We start from the raw sequence: 22,546 nt of genomic DNA, 5'->3' as shown, positions 1-22,546 counted from the left end.
TTTCTGCAGTCGGGTCAAGTTCAAAGATAGACAATATCCGTTTAAGAATATTTTATTTTGCAGCCATATATGAACCTACAACAGTATCAACTAAATTACAATGTTTTGGGTGTTTTTGAAATATTTTCTAACCAAATTGGGCATAAAATGTAATTTTATGTTCCCAGAGATTAGAAACTATGCTTGCATAGAATGGTCCTTAAAGGCTAAAACTTAAACAAAGCGCGAAATTTGGAATTTTGAAGCTATTAACGGGAATTCACGACTGCAGTGCCTGCAATATCTCATATTTAGATAGTTATTAGTTTCTTCGGAATGACCCTTAAATAAAGTAAAAACCTTTATATTTGAAATTTTAAAGACTATGGCCACGTTTCACTTTCGATTACTCAGACCACCGCGTGGAGGCATGCGTTCCCTCCGAAATAATTATTTGTCTGACATTTTTGTACATATTTTACATAGAAAATTTATTTATTTGGATAGTTGGCCCCTTGAAATAATTTCGAAATGCATCTCTGTGTACGTCGTTGCTGATATTTGCAGTTTTAAATGCAATTCCTCTTAAATATTGGATCTCAGTGCTTCAATTTCATGATTTCCATGCATTTATATTTTTAATTTCTGATAAAGGGAATGTTTCAAAAAATCTTCCCATACCGGGAATCGAACCCGGGCCTTCTGGGTGAAAGCCAGATATCCTAGCCACTAGACCATATGGGATATATAATACAACAGTATGGGCTGACAAAAAAAAAAATAATAAAAATGACCCAGGTAACTACAATTCAAAATTGTCTGATAATATCCGGCACAAAGAATTGTTTCGTCGGCAACAACTAACTAAAATTGCTTTAAAACTCTCACACTATTCTCTATATGAAAATATATATGTCGATATTTATGATACCACTTGAAAAATCAATTCAAAAACTCTTAAAACAATTTAAAACCTAACAACAAAAGTTCACACTACTTTAGGTACATATATAAATCAAATACAAACCGATACTTTTTACAGCACAGCAAGTCACATTTTCATGAACGCACATTCATTCATCCGCTAGCGAGCAACCACGTGTTTATCAGTTTGACGCAACTTGTGGTGAGTCACCCTTACACATAAATGTATACTGAGTACGCGTCTTGTTACAAGTCAGTCGATAAATAACATCTGTGATCAACAGCATTGCCATTTATGATAACTTCCAGGGTACGGAAACATGCAGGATAGTTGTCAAACACCTAAACGTAAACACGTAGAAATCAAATCGCCAGAGAACAGTAAAACAACATCAAACATGGACCCCAATGATCTTGTGAAATTAATAAAAGAAACCATCAATACGAACTTAGATGAAAAGCTGAAAACTCTACCCACAAAGTCTGATTTAGAGGATTTAAGACTTGAAATGGTTAATTTTAGTACTGACATAAATGGCCTTAAATCAGAAAATCAGGCATTAAAAGAAGAACTAAGCAATGTAAAGAATGAAAACACACAACTTAAAAGAGATATTAATTGGCTTCAGAACCAGATTAAACCAAATAAATTGTTCATCAAAGGATTGCCAAGCAACAAAAATCCAAGAGAAGAGGTGGTGAAGTTGTTTAAGGAAAAGTTAGCCACATTAGCCAACATAAAGAACGCGCAAAAAGTTTTTGACCGTAACGGCAAAATGGCAGTAATTGTAGAGCTTGATAATGAAAAGGCAATACAAGACGTTTTTCAGAATACCAGAAAATTAGCTGGGTCAAATATTTCTATAGAGAGGGATATGATACCTAATAAACAACAACATAAGAAAGCTTTTCTTACACTTAAGAAAAACCTACTTTCAGTTAGCAAACAACATAAAGTCGTGGTGAGAGAAGACAGGATTAAAATAAAAGACAGTTGGTTCAGATGGAATGCAGATAACAAACTTGTATCTGGCAACGCTGATGGAGAACAGGAACTCGTTAAGTTGTATGGAGACGTTATAAAGTCAATCAATTTAAATTATGGTACTCTGATTAACGATTTTCATCCAAAAAACTGATGCACATAACTCCCGTAAACGAAACAAGAAGCATATCCATACTATCATATAACATAAATGGTCTAGAAAATAAATATCTATACCCAACGTTTTTTCAATATATAACACAATATGAAGTATTTTTATTATTGGAAACACATTTAGAAAGGGGAAAAATGGAAAGAGCCAAGACATATTTTATCGGATATCAATTAGTTTTCGAGCCTGCTATAAGGGTCCATAGGTTTGGAAGAGCAATTGGTGGAATAATAATAGGCATCAAACAAGAAATGATTGATATGGGTGTCTCATACGAAATTATCCATACAGATGACAAGCTCATTATAAAATTACAATATAAGGAACAAGTATACACACTTATACCCCAATACCTCAGGCCATCTACTTGGGATCACGATTTTAGAAAACTGAGCCAAATATTTCAAACCGCGGACATCTCAAATCAGATAGTAATAGGAGATCTCAATGCGAGAATTGGAGAAGTGAATCAGAGTATCGGAGATATATACCGGAAAAAGTTCTACTCAGGATATGATTTAAGGAAATCAAAAGACAAAATAGTTAATCAAAAAGGTTCAAAATTCATACAGCTTTGTGATGATTACAATATGCTTATATTAAACGGAATAACAAAAGGCGATAAGGAAGGAGATCTCACATACATATCAACATTAGGCGATTCTGTGAATGACTTATGTGCAGTATCTAAGGAAGTTCTAGAAAGAATTGTAGAATTTAGAGTGGAGGATAAGGTATGGTCTGATCATTTCCCGATTCTAGTAAGGATAAATATTGGATCCTATTCGCAAACAGAAGAAAAGATGTCATTACTGCCAAAACTCATCTGGAAAGAGAATAATAAGAATAACTACCAACGAAGATTGAACATAAATTTGGAAGTAATCCAAGAAACAACACAGTCATGCCTGGAGGCAATATGTAAGGCGATTTCAAGGTCATATCCCACACAATATTCAAACAAGCCGACATTTCAAGCAAAACAAAAATGGTACAATAATACATGCAACAAAGCTCGTTTAAACAGTTTTAATTTGCTCAAAATATATAGAAGAACTGGAGATCTGGATGACAAAAGAAGGTATTCAGCCGCACAAATCCAATACAAAAACATATGTAATATAAGTAAATCTGCATATTATAAATCAATCGGCAATAATCTAAACAGCATGCGAAACGCAGGAGAATGGTGGAAAATGGCAAGAGAACTTCGAAATGAAAGCAACTTCGTAGGGATAAATATAACCCCAGAAATCTTTAAATGCTATTATTCAAGTCTCTTAAATAATTCCGAAGAATCCACACTCATTTACTATGCGCCTACATATAAGGAAGATGTTGATTTGGACACACCAATAATTATGTCCGAACTGGAAAAAATATTTGCATGTGTGAAAAGAAATAAAGCTCCCGGAGAAGACAGGATTCCATACGAATTTTATATAAATGGCACAGAACAACTACATACTCAATTGTTGAATGTATATAATAACATATTTTCGAGCACAAATATTGATACCTCTTTCACAAAAACGGTAATTTTTCCGATACATAAAAAAGGAGATTTTAATGAGCCATCTAATTATAGAGGAATCTCGTTCATGAACTGTGCGGCAAAAATTTTTATGGGGATAATTAATGAACGGCTCTACAATTGGGTTGAAAAACATGAAATTTTGAACGAATATCAAGCTGGTTTTCGTAGAAACTACTCTACAGTTGACAACATATACAATCTTGCCTCTATTGTCGAACTCAAATTAGCAGAAAAGAAAAAAGTATACTCATTTTTCATCGATTTCAAAGCAGCATTTGATAACATATCAAGACAAGCACTTATTTATAAGCTGTTTAGAATGGGAATTTCATACAAAATGGTCACATTAATAGAAAGAATATACAATAACACCCAATCGGCAGTATGGAATGGAAGAGAGCTTTCAGATTTCTTTCCAACTACAAAAGGTGTAAAACAAGGTTGTCTATTGTCACCGTTATTATTTGCACTTTATATAAACGATCTGCACGAGCATATTGGTGGTGGACTTTTCGTGGACAATATCAATATCAGAAGTCTTTTGTACGCAGATGATATTGTGCTTCTTGCTGATGATATTGCAATACTCCAAAAAATGATAGATAAAGTGGAAACATACTGCAAAATTTGGTGCCTAGAAGTAAACTTATCCAAATCGGAAATAATGGTCTTTAGAAACGGAGGGAAACTAAGCAAACATGAAAAATGGATGTATAATGGCAGAGAAATCAAAATTTCAAATGAATTTAAGTATTTAGGCGTGACGTTCACACCAAAAATGAAGTTCCTAAAACACGTACAAAATCGGAATAAAGAGGCAAAAAATGCTATAAACTCGACATGGAAACAATTTATTGGTAAAGCAGACATAAATATGAACGCAAAATGGAAGCTGTTTTTAGCAGTTTGTAGATCCATACAAACATATGCTGCCCAGGTCTGGGGATTCACTTACTTCGAAGAGTCTAACACATTATTGAGATTCTTTCTTAAACGAATATTGAGAGTTCCTAGTTTTACTCCAAACCACATTTTGATGCTGGAAACGGATGTTGAAGATACTCAAATATATACACTGGGGCTACACCTCAACTATCTCGGAAAAACTCTGTTTCAATATTCTGAAAACAGGCTTCCTCAAAAACTTACACAACTCATATATCGCAAGAACACTTTTTGGGCCAAGGAATTGAAGGTACTGGCTGAATCATTTAGTTTGGAATGGTCGCATGTAATGTCCTCTCAAAACAACTGGTTTACTTTCTGTCAGGATATTATAAAATGCATAAAGTTACAAATCCACAATGAAAATATACGGAAAAAAGAAAATAGCCAGAGTCAACGAATTTATAGACATCTAAAAACAAATATTGGCCATCTCTATTTAAATGATAAGTACTCTGAAGAGAAAATCATTTGCATCTTTAAAGCGCGTAGCGGTATGATACCTCTGGAATACAACAGATTTGACCAAGGAGACCGAAATAGAGAATGCAAGCTTTGTAATATGCGGGAAGTAGAAACGATGCAGCACTTTCTAGGAATTTGTCCCGTATTACGAGAATTCAGAATGAGATCATTCAGAAAGCCAACGCTTGATGAAGAGGAAATAATCAAGATACTCAATGGCGAAGAAGAAAGTGGCTGGAATGACTTAACAAACTACATTGAAGTCAGCTATAAATACAGGCAGCTTTTGATAAATGAATTTAACTAAACACTTTTATCTAAAAAAGAAAAACTTTGAATTTATTAAACTAGGCGACAGACGTTTTAAAAACATTGTCGCAATCCCAATATCAACTTCTTAATATCTATTAATGTCATACTGTATTTGAAAATATTTATTCAATAAAGAAGTTTTACTACAAGTCAGGATGGCCGAGCGGTCTAAGGCGCCAGACTCAAGAGTAATCTTGCCTCATCACAGAGGTTGAGCGTTCTGGTCCTCTCTGAGGGCGTGGGTTCAAATCCCACTCCTGACAAACTGTTTTTTATTTTTTTATTAATTTTAAAAATAATATTTAATTATTATTTTAATTTTGACTTTTTGCTATTTGGTGTTTTTTGGTTGAACTAACAAATCACAATAAGTGAAAATCAATAATTTTTCGGTGGCTTTGTTAAATAATTTGTCATAAGGTAATAGGTCGAATATTTTTATATAAATCAAAAATAATATAATTTGCAAAAAATTAAAAACTGTTATTAAAGACGTATTGACTTCAATATATTTTTTTTTTTGAATCAAATTAAGGACTGATTGCCGAAAACATTGACAAAGTCCAATTTGTAATTCAGCAATATATGGGAGGTGCCTTACATAAACTGAAATTTGTAAAATAAGGGTCGGCTTATGTATGTATGTCGAAAAACATAAATGTAAAAAAAGACCGATTCTATGTAAGTTTTTAGATTTTTTAATAATTTGAACCAAAATAAATTTTGAAAAATATGTCTAGAAATTGGGTCTTATTTCCATTCATTTTCTTTCGATATATATAAAGATACCCTAAAGTGAAATTCGAAATGACTTTTTATACCCTCCACCATAGTATAATAAATTAAAAATTCTATGTCGATTTAGTGATGTCTATGTCTATTTTGCGATGTAGCGGTATTTTGATGATTTTAGCGACATTATTAACCGGAATTGTTTAAAATTTTGTATTTGAAGTTCGAAATGGATACTACAGCCTAAGACAGAAAATTGTCTGTACAGGTCAACGCCTTCGAATAGCCCCCATATGACGCTATTTCCCGATATTCGGTATTTTGAAGATTTTAGCGACATTATTCACCGGATTTTTTTTTTAAATTTGGTATTTGAAGTTCGTAATGGAAACTACAGCCTAAAACAGAAAATTGTTTGTGCAGGTCCACGTCTTCGAATAGGCCCCATACACCAGTACCTCCCATATACCCGTTCCCTCGGTATTTTGACGAGTTTAGACACAATACTAACCGAAATTGTTTGAAACGCTGTATTTGAAGTTCGTAATGGATGCTACAGTCTATGACAGGAAATTGTCTATGCTGGTCCAGGTCTTCGCACAGCTCCGATATAACGGTACCTACCTATATACGATATTTTGATGATTTTAGCTACATTATTCACCGTTTATTTCAAGTTTCGAATTTGAATTTGGTAATGACTTATGACAAACAATGTCTGTGTGGGTCCACGTCGTATATACACCAATATAACGGCTTTATTCGGTATTTTTAAATTTATAACAGAATTTTATTTAAGGATTTTATTTCCAAATTCGTTCCAAATGGTGGAGGATATTTAAAGTTAGGCCCGGCCGAACTTACTGCTTTTTAACTGGTTTCTTTTTTTTTCTAATTTTGTTTTTGAGTTGAATTTTAAATTTTGAAAATCACATTTGAAATGTTATTTATACCCTACATCACAGGCTGGCTAAGGTATTATGTCTTTGTGCATGTGTTTGTAGCAGGCAAAAGGAAACGTGATAGACCCATAGTTCCTTTTGATGTTCTGCATAGAAGCACATTCTGAGTCGGTTTATGCATGCCCATCCGCCTGTTGATCCGTCTGTCCATGTAAACAAAGCACAGGTCGCATTTATTGCCCGATCCAGATAAAATTTTGAACAAAAAATTAGTTTGACCCAAGGGAGAACCCTATTGAAATCAGTCAAAATTTAGATAAAGCTTCCATATATATCTTTGTCCGATTTGCTTTTTTTTGTGCACCAAATGTGTAATATCAGCCCAAATAGTATGAAAATAAGTATGCCAAATTTGATGGAAATCTGTTCAGATATATGTAGTTCTAGCTCCCATATATATTATTCATCCTATTTGTTATTTGTATCCTCCGCACCCGTAATATGCACCATGTGACAACGATATTTGGGAAAATATATTAAATACAACTCTGAAGTATCTTTGAAAAATTGTATCGAGATCGGTTCAGATTTGGATATAGCTTCCTATATCTTCGTCCGATTTGCCTTTTATTGTGCACCAATCGTGTAATATTAGCCCAAATGGGATGGAATTTGGCATTTACGACCACATTGAGTCTTGAAGCAAGTATGTCAAATTTGAAAATCGGTTCAGATATAGCTATAGCTCCTATATACATTGTACGTCCGATTTGTTGAATTGCACTTGCACAGCCGTAATATGCCCTCAGTAGTAACGATATTCGGGGAAATATATGAAAAACAGCTCAGAAATTACTTTACCAAATTTTGTACATCGTTAACCGGTTTCAAGTTAATTGTGAACCAAATGAGTAATACAGGCCTGAATTGAAAAGGCACAAAAACCTCGGAAAATTTAGTAGATATCGATTCAGAGGAGGATATTCCTTTCATATATTAGTTCCTTTGGTCTTTAACTTTTAATTATAATCAAATTCCCCATAAAAACTTTTATTGGATATGTAAAGCTCTACTAAATATGTAAAGAAGTGTAGGGTATCATCAAGTCGGCCCCGCCCGACTTTAAAACTTTCTTAAGAAAATTTCAAATTGAAAATATTTTTGGTACATTTCTTATTTTTATGGAACAGAAATCCTTAGATGAGCAACTTTAAAATGTGCTCGTATATCGTTCGTATTTAAATTCTGCTTTTTGTTTGAAATATCAAGAATTTAGTAATGCAAAATTATTTTTAGGAACTTCTCTCTTAGATTGTATTGTACTTTACGAAATTTGGAAATCACGTCAGGATGGCCGAGCGGTCTAAGGCGCCAGACTCAAGAGAAATCTTACCTCTCTACGGAGGTTGAGCGTTCTGGTCCTCTCTGAGGGCGTGGGTTCAAATCCCACTCCTGACAAACTATTTTTTTTTAATTTTTATTATATATTAGAAATAATAAGTTTAAAAGTATTAATCGATTTAGTCGACAGATGTATACCCTGAATTCGCTTTATGATTGTTCAAACTGGTGACCATTTATGGGTATGGTTTCAAAGCAGTTGGCCATTATTGTCCATCTCGTATCTGGCATAAGTCTAATAAAAATATTATAACGTGTCAGATTTAAACTATATCGACTACTTCATTAATTTTATATGAAATATGTGATAATTTTTGAAAAAAATATTGAAGTGCGCGCAAAGTAACAGATAATTTGAACCAAAGCATTCCACTTCATCTGATAGTGACAAAAAATATGTGGATGTGCAAAATTTTGCTTTAATCTGACAACTAAATCTGACAACTAAACCAATTTTTGGAAATAATTGGTAATCATAGTTTTTTGTCTTTATTGTGGGAGAAGTACGAGAAGGAGTGGCCGATAAATTCCATATTCACATCAGGTCTTTGAATGAGAAAAATATTTATATATACAAAATTTGAAAAGAACGATCGACTTGTTTCGCATGTTATGAGAGATAAAAGTATTGCAAACTGGGGGAGGTACCATTAGGGGTGAGGGAGGTATCATTCGAGGAGGACCGATATCTATCATTTTCATATTGAATTTTGAATTAGTAGAAATATTGGAATGTGTGACATTTGTAGACAACTGAATGCATACTTCGCGTTTTATGGGTTCATAATAATTACATTTTTTGATCCGTTGTGGGGGAGGTACCAGAAGGGGTCGACCAATATATTCAATCTTCACAGTATATATTTTGTTAGTAGAAATAATGGGGTATGTGAAATATAAAGAGCACCAAATGCTTTTTTCGTATTTTATGACCGTTTTGGTTATTCAAAACTTTAACCCCTTGTGAGGAGGTACAAGAAGGGGTGGACCAATATATTCCATCCGCATATCAGATCTTGTGTTTGTAGATAGAACTGACGCAAATATTAGGAATTGCAATGTTAGAGCAAATCGGATTATTGCTTCTGAGTAGAAAAAAAGCTTTTGTTGGTGAAGTACCAGAAGGAGTGGACCGATATATTCCATCTTAACACCAGACCTTGTGTTGATAAAAAATATTGGGATGTGTGAAATTTGAAGACAATCGAAATCTTACCTGGAATTTTTTAAGAGTTGTTATTATTTAAAATCTACACCCTTTGAGGGGGATGTACTTGATGGAGTGGACCGTTTTCGCACCTGACGTAGCACTGACGCAAATATTAGGATGTGCCAAGTTGGAGCAAAGTCGGATTATCGTTTCTTTTTCTGTGCAGAAAATATATTTTTTGAAAATTTCGACATTTTGTGGGGGAGGTACCACAAGGAATGGGTCGATATTGTCCACCTCCGAACTCGATTTGAGGTTGACAATAATATTACGATGTACCACGTGTGGACCAAATCGGTTACTTCCTTCGAGAGTTATCGTGCGCATCAGCCAGACTGACTGACGGAGGGATTCCCCTAGATCGACTCCAAATGTTCTGAAACGGATTTTGTCCGAAGAGGAAATCAGCCATCCAAAGATTGCATCAATGATGAAGAAAGAACACCTCGAATATATTTACTTAAGCTATTTAGAACTTTTCGTACAATTATAGTACACATTTCCAAAACCATATCTTAATCCCAGATACTAAGAGAAACCCCAATCTCAAATTTCGGGATTCCAGCTCTATTTCTTCATCCTCTACCAAATTTAGTTGAATTTAGTAATTTTCCAATAATACTTTGTATTTTAATTTTGGAAAAGTATTGAAATTCCCATGCCTAATACTCAAAATCTTGCACCCTAGCGATTTTATTTCAACGCTGTGTTAGCATCACTGTTCTATGGGCATAAGTTGTGCTTAAGTGACACACCGCTGAAGGTCTTCTTTAATTAGTAACTTGATTCATGCTTAAATTCATTCTTAATTAAATATAAGCCTGACCTATGGTTCATTGAAAAAAACCACCATTTAGCAACCCGGCTGCTATATCCCATATGGTCTAGTGGCTAGGATATCTGGCTTTCACCCAGAAGGCCCGGGTTCGATTCCCGGTATGGGAAGATTTTTTTTACGTTTTTAATTCTTTTTTCATTCTTATTTATTGTTACTCATTCTTCCACGTATGGCGTAGCCACTAAAAATCCATATAATGCCAATAATAATGATAATTACGATGTTAATCACATATATTTGATTCTCTTTTGCAAAAACTGGAAAATTATTGGTTGTGGCTCATTGATGATTATATACATACATATATGTATGTATGATGATTGGGTATGGCACTAATATTGATGGTCTGCCTGCCTGCCAACATTGACCAAAATTACATTCCATAAATGAAACAGAACCATGATTTTTGTGATGCACCAATAAGTCACTCACTCACTGACTAAAAGACTGACTAGCTGACTACCCATTCGTCACTCACTCAACCAGTATGGTATTGCAACAACATTGTTTGATTGCAAACAATGTGCGTGCATCGCTGGTAATCTATACAAGCCTAGAAGCTCGTTGGACTAAAAACTGGAACACTCAATTGGGGGAATTGTGTGTATCGATATGTTGTTATTATTTTTATACGCATTTGGTGTGCATGAGGTAGCTATTATATGGGCGACTGAATAGAAAAGATTTTGCAGAAAAAAAAATTTAGATTAAATTATTATAAAATATGTTTGGGTTAGAATATGTTTTTCGGCATACTCTCCGCTTTGGTTGTGTGATTATCATATATCCCATATGGTCTAGTGGCTAGGATATCTGGCTTTCACCCAGAAGGCCCGGGTTCGATTCCCGGTATGGGAAAATGTTTTTAAAAATTGCGTAAAAAAAAACCGTTTGAAAAGATAATTTTCAGAATAAAAGATCAGCATTCATAAATATAAATGCAGCATCTGTATTTATATATATCTATACCAATATGTGATAAATGATGCACAAAAATTTATAATCCGGTGCACAAAAAAAGTATTCAATAACTTATGCAAATAAACAGGGCAAGTATGTAGAGAATATCTAAAAATGCAGAAGAGGATCATAGTGTAGCATAATAGGGTTGGGTGCGACAGATGCATTCATATATGTGGGTGGAGTGGCTAGAAAACCCCATTTTGAGCAAAGAATTTCCGTCTCTTATGACCCACCCAGTTGGCGGAGTAGGAGAAAACCCCATGATTCGCTATATATTTTTTTCCTTTTGCTTCCTTACATACAATATTGACGAATTTCTGTTACTCCCCCTCATTATAGCATGAATTATGGAATCCATTGAGTAGTCGTAGACATAGGTGCTTCTGACGACCGGAGTGTGGTGGTGGTACATTATCGCCGAGTTGAACGTTTTTTATCTCTTTATTTTAAAAACAATTTCCCATACCGGGAATCGAACCCGGGCCTTCTGGGTGAAAGCCAGATATCCTAGCCACTAGACCATATGGGATATATGTTTCACATACATATTTGAAATATTCACATTCAGTTTTAAAATACAATTATGCATTTCATATTTCGTTCTTTTTCAGTTATAATTGGAACAACTTCAGAACTAAGGATTGTGGATTTAGTTAGGATTTTTTCTGGTAAAAATGTGGAGTCTAAGAGAATTCAAGATTTTCCAGGTCGAATAATTTTTATACCCTCCCCCATACTATGGAGGGTATATTAACTTTTTCATTTCGTTTGTAACTACTCGAAATACTCATGTCAGACCCATCGAAGTATATGTATTCTTGATCAGCGTAAAATTCTAAGTCGATTTAGCCATGTCCGTCTGTCTGTTGTAATTACGCTATCTTTCGAACGAATTGAGATAGAAGGCGAAAATTTTGCACACGTGCTTATTTTCCCAGTAGGCAGGTCAAGTTCGAAAATGGGCCATGTAGGTCCACGTTTTCGTATAGCCCCCATATATAAGTACCTCCCGATATTCGGTATTTTGCTGATTTTAGCGACATTATTCACCGGAATTGTTTCAACTTTGGTATATGAAGTTCGAAATGGATATTACAGCCTATGACAGAAAATGATCTGTGCAGGTCCACGTCTTCGTATAGCTCCCATACAATGGTACCTCTCGATATTCGGTATTTTGATGATTTTAGCGATATTATTCACCGGAATTGTTTCAAATTTGGTATTTGAAGACAGAAAATTGTCTGTGCAGGTCCACGTCTTCGTATAGCCCCCATACCACGGTACCTCCCGATCTTCGGTATTTTGATCATTTTAGCGACATTATTCACCGGAATTGTTTCAAATTAGTATTTGAGATTCGTAATGGATACTACAGCCTATGACAGAAAATTGTATGTGCAGGTCCACGTCTTCGTATAGCCCCCATATAACGGTTCCTCCCAAACTTCGGTATTTTGATAATTTTAGCGTCATTATTTAACGGAATTGTTTCAAATTACGTATTTAGAGTTCGTAATGGAAACTACAGTCTGTGACAGAAAATTGTATATGCAGGTACAGGTCTTCGTATAGGCCCCATATATCAGTACCCCCCTATATTCGGTTGGTACAATGCACACCGAAATTTTTTGAGATTTCGTATTTGACGTTCCTAATGGATGATATAGCCTGACAGAAAATTTTCTATGCTGGTCCAGGTCTTCGCACAGCTCCGATATAACGGTACCTCCCTATATACTATATTTTGATGATTTTAGCTACATTATTCACCCTTTATTTCAAGTTTCGAATTTGAATATGGTAATGGCTTATGACAAACAAGGCCTATGTAGGCTATATTCGGTAATTTTAAAATTTTAACAGAATTTTTTAAGGACTTTATTTTTTGAAAATTTCCAAATTCGTTCCAAATGGTGGAGGGTGCTGCTTTTTAACTTGTTTTTATTGAAAATATTTCATAAATGCCAGGTGCAAGGATCAGAAACTTGGATAAGGTGTTAAGTCAGTATTTTTTTTTTTTAATTTTCCTTTTCGTTCAAAAATTGTGGATTTTCAACAACACATTTTACAAAGCTTTCAGAACAATGTTAAGGGCTTTCATATAAAATCTCATGGCCAAGGACTTTCTTATAAATACTTTTCAAAAAATTGAAGTATTCAAAAGTTATGTTAATGGCTCTGGACTTAAAGAATATTGTTTCTAGAAGTTTTGTGTTTAGAGACATACTGGCACGTGGATTTGTTAAGAGTGAGAGGGCGGACCGAAATTGTCAAGTTTTCTTCACTTTCTGAATATTTAACTTATAAACCCCAATATTTTGTCTATTAAACAAAAGTATATACCCAACCCCGACAAGGATTCGGATACATATTTCGTTGGTCGAGGTAAACCGACAATTACCAGTAACCAGAATTCTATTTTCCAAATCACATGAATAGATGGCTACATTTTTTTCGAAAAATAAAATTCTCTCTTTTCTTATAGGAAATATAAAAATTCACAATATCAAATTTTTACTCAAAAAATCTTCCCATACCGGGAATCGAACCCGGGCCTTCTGGGTGAAAGCCAGATATCCTAGCCACTAGACCATATGGGATACAGCATTGATAATACAATAGGTGGGTCCTCTATTTTTTTCTGCAGCAAATTTTCAGCAACTTCGTTGTCAGACAGTACGGCTGCATTATACTCTTTTGTAGAAAACCATAAAAAATAGCTAAATGTGAAAAAATGTCCTTCATGAAAAGGAAGAAATCAATGTCGTATTTTATAACAAAAGAAAATGTAGTAAAACCGGAAGGATTAACCATTTTTCAGGTTTGCTCTCTGAACAAAACAATAAGATTTGCGAAATCCAAAATAAAAATGTTTCAAAAAAAAAAAAAAAGAAAAACACCGGATAATCAAAAACAGCAAAAATGTTTGGATGTGTGAAATTTGAAGAGGGTTGGATGCTTAATCCCGGTTTTATGAACGTTTTGTTGTTCAACATTTTGAACCCTTAGTGGGGGGACGTACCAGAATGAGGGCGTCGATGAATCCCATCTTCACAGCAGATCTTGTGTTGGTAGAAATAATAATCGTAATTTAAAATTTTGACCCTTTGTGAGGGAGGTACCAGAACGATTGATCCGATCACTGCTATCTTTATAACAGTTCTTAAGTTAATAGTAATATTGCGACGTACGGAGTTTTGATGGAATCGGATGTTTATTTCGCGTTTTTTATGAGCTTCATGAATAGTCAAAATTATGACCCATTGTGGGGGAGGTACCAGAAGGTGTGGATATATCTTCACACCAGACCTTGTGGTTAAAACAATAATTTTGATGCGTAAAATTTGAAAAGAATCACACTCTTATGCCACATTTTATAAGAGTTTTGATTATTCAAAATGTTAAACCTTTGTGGGGGAGGTACTTGATGAAGTGAACCGATATTGTCAATTTTCGCACCTGACTTGGAACTGATGTAAATATTATTATTTGCAATGTTGGAGCAAATTCGGGTTTTTTCTGTGCAGTAAAATATCGGACTCTTACATCACATTTTGTAAGAGTTGTAATTATTCAACATTTTTATCCTTTGTGGGGGAGGTACTTGATGGATTTGGCCGACATTGCCCATTTTCGTACCTGACTCAGCACTGATTCAAATACTAGGATTTGCAAAGTTAGAGAAAATTGGGTTATCCTTCCTTTTTCTGTGCAGTGCAATATGTTTTTTTTGGAAATTTCGAACTTTTTACCAGAAGGATTGGGCCGACACTGCCCATCTCATAATTCCATCTGAGTTTTAAAATAATATTACGATGTACCAAGTTTGGGCCAAATCGGATACTCCCTTCTAGAGTTATCTTGGACACCAGCCAGCCAAACAGACAGACAGACGGATGGACGGAGACCCCCTAGATCGACTTGAAATGTCCGAAAACGGACTTGGTCCAAAGAGACCTAGGGCCTATAACCGTTATTTCGATGAGGCACGTTTTGGCCGTATCAAATGGTATATACCCTCTCTTACCATATGGCTATACCACAAAATATTCTTAGGAATGTTCAAGGTGGAAGGAAATATTTCCACCATCAATTTTACTGAACCCTCATTAAAATTAATGTCTTTTTCATTTTTAACCACATATTTCCTGAAAAAAAATAATCAAAATTGATATCAAGAAAGAACCATAATAAAGTTTTGTTGTTCCGTTTGAATTCATTGTGTTCGTCTTCATTGTTCTACTACCATTATTATGTGTGGAAATACCCATATCGATAAATAAAAATATTCCAACTCTTTATGATCTTCTGCTATAAATGTGGATAATTTCTTTGACATCATTATATGCCATAATGATGGAAGATCACAACATGCCATAGATTCTAGATGGCACAGAGAGTGCGGCACACACATGGCATAATGGCGATGAACGGAGCTCATCGACGAAAAAACGCAACACACAAAACAGCAATCATTGATTAAATTATGTTAAAAAGCTGGAAAAATTATGGCTGGCTGGAGGCCAAACCAATATCATTACCGGAGTCAAGAGGCCATTTTCGCACCAATAAATAAAAAAGAAAATATGTATTCGGTTTGGAAAAAACAAATCTGGCCCTGGGTAGCCATTGGAGTTTGAATGTAAATAAAAATTATGCTCTTTTTTAAATCAAAAGAAATGGAAAGTTTTGCAAAGTACATTTTTTCGGCAAAACCTAAATTTTCCAGCTTTAGAATGCCCATAAAAATTAGGCCATTTCCTTTCTAGGTGTTCTATTTTTCCCAATATGTTTCTGTAGTAGTAGCTTGACAACTGGTATTAATCGATGGCTGGGACAAAGCAATAATACATGTCTCTTGGCTATCACTCCTAAAATCGAAACAGAACTAAATATCTATGGCTAGAGACACACACACATACAAGACCAGACTGAAAACAAAAAGCTATGCGAAATAGACATACCTACATACAAACAAACATATATTACAAAGCCGGCCTGGCCATAAACTCACTTGTAAACATGGCTTGAATGTCTTGTCCCGAAGCAAAAACCAAACAACGGCGCAAACACCAGCAGTCCAAGTGATGTGTTTTATTTCAAGAACCGGTTGAGAATATTATTTTTCCTCACAACATTCGTTGTTAAAATGGTTTTGTATTGAAATCAAAATCTACATATGAATGAAAAGAATAATAGAAATTATCTAAACCACTAGATCAGATGAGACATTATTCTTTGATATTCAAATTTGATGAACTGTTTGCGAAAATATTGCGAAACAAATTCTTTGAATGAATGGCAGATATTCTATTCTCACTGGACCATGTGTTATAATTTATAGCAATTTCTAAAATAATAGGTTCAGAGAGGTCATACCACAATGGAACACAAAGAAAGCAAAATATATGTATATTTGTTTAGGAGATATCAGCTGATGTTATTCAAATGGGCCCATGATGTTATTCAAATGGTCAATTTCTTTGGGAACGACCTGGATCACATTTTTTCGTAGGTCCTTATAGATATATTTGCGAATTTATATATGACATCGTCTTATGCAGATATTTGAACATCCATCCCATATGGTCTAGTGGCTAGGATATCTGGCTTTTGACCCAGAAGGCCCGGGTTCGATTCCCGGTATGGGAAGATTTTTTTGGCTTAGAAGTTATTTAAATTTTGCCAGAACCTACTGTTATGACCATATCTCTGGATAAGACATATTTTGGTAGTTCTTGCTGCCGATGCTCTTTGGCAAAAAATCCTGTCATTTCATGAGCCAGCAATAACTTCCATTTACAAATAATGCATTTTCTGACAAATTTTCATACCCTCCACCATACACAGTATGGAGGATATATTAAGTTCGTCATTCCCTTTGTAACTCATCGAAATAATAATTTAAGACATAACGAAGTGTATATACTCTTGAGCAGCGTAAAATTCTAAGACAATTTAGCCCTGTCCGTTCGTTCGTCTGTCCGTCTGTTGTAATCTTAGTGTGATGTCAAACCGAATAAAGATAGGAATCTAAAATGTTGCACAGATCAGTCTTTTGTCTGCAGGCAGGGTAAGTTCGAAGATGAGCTATATCGGTTCACGATATTGTATAGCCCCCATATAATGGTACCCCCGATATTCGGTATTTTGACGATTTCAGACAAATTTTCAATGGAATTTTCTGAAATTTTACACAAAGAGTTTTTCGACACTTCTTTACCCCCTGAAAAAGAATTGTTCATATACGTTATATCGTATAACCCCCATATAACGGTACCCCCAGATATTCCATAATTTGATGATTGTAGCCAAATTTTTCAATGGAATTGTCTGCAGTTCTACACAAGGAGTTCCTTGTTACTAATTTTCCCCGTGAAAAAAAATTGTCTATGTAGGTCCACGATATTGTACGATTTTAGCCACATTTTCAATGGAATTGTCTGAAATTCTACACAAGGAGTTCCTCGTGACTACTTACCCCTTGGAAAAGAATTTTCTATATAGGTCTACGATATCGCATATCTCCCATATAACGGTACCCCCAGATATTCAGTATTTTCATCAATTTATCGACGTTATTCACCGGAATTGTTTCAAATTTCGTATTTGAAGTTCGGAATCGTAACTACATCTATAACAAAAAATTACTTAAAGCACTACGGGCACCACCATATGAAAGCTTTCATTTGGGCGGAATTTTTCGATGTTTCTTTTTTTTGAAAATTTGTAAGTTCCTTCTGAATGGTGGAGGGCCCGGCCGAACATAGCCGCTTTTTACTTGTTTTTGACGTAGAAGTTATTCAAATTACTTATTTTCGCACAACATACTGTTTTGACAACATCTCAGGATAAAACATATTTTGCCAAAAATACTGTCAATTCATAAAAAATGTTAACCCAGCAAAAACTTCCATTACTAAATAATGAGTTTTCTGACCAATTTTTGGTAATATAAACTTCTTACAAATCAACCTACTAACCCATTATTTTTACACGGGGTATTTATTATACCGTTACTGGGTAATGAGGAAAGAAAGTTATTTTGTTATGTAATTTTTCAACGAATTTAGCTAAAGGTAGTTCCCTAACATCATCTCTTAACTGGGATGACAATCCTTTTAGTGCTACTACTTTTTACTCTACTTATTTCTTTGTGTTCTCTTAAATTTAAGAGCAACTTTTATACTAAGGAAGCAAGTTTCTAGTAAAAATGGTAAAATTTTTAAATAGAATTATTTCATAATTCTATAGTATTATTTTGGAAGTCACCTTGGACGAATTCACATATGTCCTCGCCAGTGCATCAACTAGTTCAGACATTCAAGAGTCCATCCCATATGGTCTAGTGGCTAGGATATCTGGCTTTCACCCAGAAGGCCCGGGTTCGATTCCCGGTATGGGAAGATTTTTTTGGTTTAGAAGTTATTTAAGTTCTTATTTTCTCAGTGTTCGATTCCCGGTATGGGAAGTTTTTTATTATTGGCTTCTGTATCCGTTCTAATTACAAAATATTTTTGAAAATTCAGGAATCACATCTCTCGATTTATAATTAATGCAACTTTGTTTCGCATATTGTAGAGCGTTTTGGGTATGTGGGACTATCTGAATGAGGAGCATTTACTTTTAATTTGTACATACTACAATGAAAATTATATAAAAGGCTTATTTAGTAGAGTTACCAATAACAATTGAGAATTTATGTGAAGTAGCATATTTTTTTTAAGGCTGGCGCCCAATATAAATCTCGAAGGGGGTATCTGATTTCATTCAAATTTGCTACATACTGTATAAAGATAAGAAAGCACACGAAACTTCTTCTGATATCTCACTCGGGTCAACATTTTGAATAGCCTTAATGTTTGTAAAATCCAAATTAAGCATTCGATTCTAATTCCAATATTTTTAGCAAAACCAGTACTGATGCGAAATAGCGGACAACTACTTCTGGTATCTTACCACAGAAATGGTTAACGTTTTGGTATAATTATAACTCTTATAAAGTGTGAATACATCGGCTCACAAAGGGTCAAAATATTGAATAATCAAAAAATAAATACAAGTTAAAAAGCAGTAAGTTCGGCCGGGCCGAACTTTAAATACCCTCCACCACTTGGAACGAATTTAGAAATTTTCAAAATATAAAATCCTTAAAACATTCTGTTAAAATTTTAAAAATACCGAATATAGCCGTTATATTGGGGTCTATTCGACGTGGACCTACATAGGCATTGTTTGCCATTAGCCATTACCATATTCCAATTCGAAACTTGAAATAAACGGTGAATATTGTTGCTAAAATCATCAAAATATCGTATATAGGGAGGTACTGTTATATCGGAGCTGTGCGAAGACCTGGCCCAGCATAGACAATTTTCTGTCACAGGCTATAGCATCCATTACTAACGTCAAATACGATATCTCAAACGATTTCGGTGGGTATTGTACCTAAACTCGTCAAAATACCGAATATAGGGAGGTACCGTTATATGGAGGCTATACGAAGACGTGGACCTGCACAGACTAGTTTCTGTCATAGGCTGTAGTATCCATTACGAATCTCAAATGCCAAAGTTGAAAGGATTCCGGTGAATAATGTCGCTAAAATCATCAAAATACCGAATATCGGAAGGTATCGTTATATGGGGGCTATATGAAAACGTGGACCTACATGGGCCATTTACGAACTTAACCTGCCTACAAGAAAAATAAACACGTTTGCAAAATCTTAGCCTTCTATCTCAATTCGTGCAAAAGATAGCGTGATTACACCAGACAGACGGACAGACAGACAGACAGACGAACATGGCTAAATCGACTTAGAATTTTACGCTGATCAGGAATATATATACTTTGTTGGGTCTGACATTAGTATTTCGAGGAGTTACAAACGGAATGACAAAGTTAATATACCCTCCATAGTATGGTGGAGGGTATAATAACTCAAAATGCATAATTTATTCAGTTTCAGGTCTTCAATTTCCTCCATTATCAATTTTAGTGCCATTTAGTACAGTTATAGTACGCACTTGCAAACCAGTTCCTTTTACTAACCACAGACGCCAAGAGTGATAACCATATCAAATTTCAGGACATCGTCTCTACAGGGTGAGATAAAAAAATGCACCCAGACTGCTGTCATTTCTAAGTCACTCGTCCGACAACTGTTAAAATTTCTCCAGTGACAGCTCATTATATTGTTTACAAGCGTACAAAATCATTTTTGGTGAGAATTTTCCAGAAAAAAGTTATTCGTGATGGAATTCAAGCGTGATAGAGTGATTTCTTTATATTTGGCTGGAAAACCACAAGTGGCTATCGTTAGAGCACTCCGGCATTTAAATGTAAATAAATCTTTTGTATCTCATATTATCGCTCGTTTCCATTATACTGGTAGCGTAGCCCGACGTCAAGGAAGTGGATGGAAGAAAACAGCAACATCAGCAGAAATGGTTCGAAAAGTAAAGAAGCGACTTGATCCAAACCCGCGTCGCAGTGGCCGAAAAATAGCTCGTGAGCTGAACATATCGCAATACTCCATTCGGCAAATATTGCAAAATGAGCTCGGGGTAAAGCCATTGAAATTCCAAAAAGTGCAAGAACTTACGCCGCAACAGAAAGAAAATAGACTAAAAAGAGCTAAAGAGTTGCTTCGGTTGGCCGAAAGTGGTTAACTGCCGAATTTGGTTTTCTTCGATGAGAAAACATTCGTTTTCCAGCAGTTTGTAAACAAAAAAATTATCGTGTTTACTTGCCAAAGAGGTCAGCTTCGGTTGGCCACCAGAACTCAAGCGCCGGCCATGGTGATGGTGTGGGCCACAATAACAGCCTGTGGTCGCTATCTACTCGTATTAATCGACCATGGCATCAGAATAAATACCAAATATTATCGCGAAAATATTCTGGAGGGTGTATTAATGCCTTGGGCACGCAAACATTTTGGCCGCAGACCTTGGACATTCCAACAGGACTCAGCACGCGCCACCCAAGAATGATTGCAAAATGAGGTTCCTCGCATTATTTCCAGCGCAAAATTGACACCAAAATCTCCGGATACCAATCCTTTGGACTATTGTGTCTGGAGTATATTGGAAAGCAAGGTTGGCACTAAAAAATACCAAAGTGTCGATCACCTCATGCAAGTGCTTCGGCGGGAATGGGCCAAAATACCTCAGAGCAATTCGACCAACTCTGAACTTATTCTAAAATTTGATGCTATTTCCGACATTTTTTGATTTCATTCAATAAAATTTAAAAACTAGGCACGTTTTGGCCGTATCAAATGATATATACCCTCTGTAGCCATATGGCTGAGGGTATAAAAAGATTTAAATTATGGCGTTTGACTTTGTTGCAGTTTTTTTATTTCACCCTGTATATATTAAAATACTTAACAAAAATGTAGAAAAAGTTGCTTTACATATGACACTAACATTATGTGTATATTAGGCTTCAGGCGGTGTCGATTTTTTACGACTTCTACTCCAATAAAATTGCCTAACTCGCATTCCAACAAAATTGCTCTACTTCGACTCCCCAACCCTAGAATGATCTACATGTGTAGCAGAATTTCTGACCCTTGATTTTCTCGTTTTCTTGAACTTAAGATTTTGGCACCAAATGCCAAAACAATTTTGCAATGTTTGAGCCTCTCTTTGATCCACCAAAGTTACATACGACTTCCCTCAGCGCTGTAGGTATCCGGTTCATTTGCTGCCATATGGCCTCCACTAACTGCCACTGCAATAATCACAGCAGCCATCGTCGCAACCACAAACGTTTTTGTTACCATTTTCAGCGCTCATCGTCTAACCAGGCGGATGATAGAAATCAGTCTTCATTTGAGGCTTAAAGTAAACACACCACACAACGGCTTGTTGGCTGATGCTCGGTTGCTCCGTTTCAAAGCTTAACTCGACTACAAAACTTAAAAAAAAAACACGGCAAAAACGGGGAACAACGGGAACGGGAAGAGATAGAAAGATAGATCGAGCGAGCAAGAGAGAAAACTTATTTTCTACGAAATGGAAAACTCGATTTGAGCAAATTTCCAAACTAAGTGCAAACGAACAGACACACAAACAAACGGCATTCGGGTGGCCTTTAATGTGAAGACCAAGACGGATTCGATTGATTTATCACTCGCTCACTCACTTACTCCCAAAAACAAAAACACAG

The 22,546-nt window shown here is 35.3% G+C and overlaps 9 non-coding genes across 9 annotated transcripts; 6 read left to right on the top strand and 3 right to left on the bottom strand.

Annotated features, from left to right (window-relative positions):
• Window positions 1–651: 651 nt before the first annotated feature.
• TRNAE-UUC (transfer RNA glutamic acid (anticodon UUC)) lies at window positions 652–723 on the bottom strand. The gene has a single exon. It is a non-coding gene; the product is annotated as a tRNA-Glu (tRNA).
• A 4,745-nt stretch (window positions 724–5,468) lies between these two features.
• Window positions 5,469–5,582, top strand: TRNAL-CAA (transfer RNA leucine (anticodon CAA)). The gene is made up of 2 exons: window positions 5,469–5,506; window positions 5,538–5,582. It is a non-coding gene; the product is annotated as a tRNA-Leu (tRNA).
• Window positions 5,583–8,297: 2,715 nt separating this feature from the next.
• Window positions 8,298–8,411, top strand: TRNAL-CAA (transfer RNA leucine (anticodon CAA)). The gene is made up of 2 exons: window positions 8,298–8,335; window positions 8,367–8,411. It is a non-coding gene; the product is annotated as a tRNA-Leu (tRNA).
• Window positions 8,412–10,437: 2,026 nt separating this feature from the next.
• Window positions 10,438–10,509, top strand: TRNAE-UUC (transfer RNA glutamic acid (anticodon UUC)). Its single transcript has one exon. It is a non-coding gene; the product is annotated as a tRNA-Glu (tRNA).
• A 679-nt stretch (window positions 10,510–11,188) lies between these two features.
• On the top strand, window positions 11,189–11,260 carry TRNAE-UUC (transfer RNA glutamic acid (anticodon UUC)). The gene has a single exon. It is a non-coding gene; the product is annotated as a tRNA-Glu (tRNA).
• A 562-nt stretch (window positions 11,261–11,822) lies between these two features.
• On the bottom strand, window positions 11,823–11,894 carry TRNAE-UUC (transfer RNA glutamic acid (anticodon UUC)). Its single transcript has one exon. It is a non-coding gene; the product is annotated as a tRNA-Glu (tRNA).
• Window positions 11,895–13,896: 2,002 nt separating this feature from the next.
• On the bottom strand, window positions 13,897–13,968 carry TRNAE-UUC (transfer RNA glutamic acid (anticodon UUC)). The gene has a single exon. It is a non-coding gene; the product is annotated as a tRNA-Glu (tRNA).
• Window positions 13,969–16,947: 2,979 nt separating this feature from the next.
• Window positions 16,948–17,020, top strand: TRNAK-UUU (transfer RNA lysine (anticodon UUU)). Its single transcript has one exon. It is a non-coding gene; the product is annotated as a tRNA-Lys (tRNA).
• Window positions 17,021–18,702: 1,682 nt separating this feature from the next.
• On the top strand, window positions 18,703–18,774 carry TRNAE-UUC (transfer RNA glutamic acid (anticodon UUC)). The gene has a single exon. It is a non-coding gene; the product is annotated as a tRNA-Glu (tRNA).
• The last annotated feature ends 3,772 nt before the right edge of the window (window positions 18,775–22,546 follow it).

Source organism: Musca domestica, unplaced genomic scaffold (genome assembly GCF_030504385.1).
Source record: "Musca domestica strain aabys unplaced genomic scaffold, Musca_domestica.polishedcontigs.V.1.1 46, whole genome shotgun sequence".
In the NCBI taxonomy this organism is placed as follows: Eukaryota; Metazoa; Arthropoda; class Insecta; order Diptera; family Muscidae; genus Musca; species Musca domestica.
The sequence above is the reverse complement of the archived record's forward strand: the minus strand, read 5'-3'. Positions and strand labels throughout refer to the sequence as shown.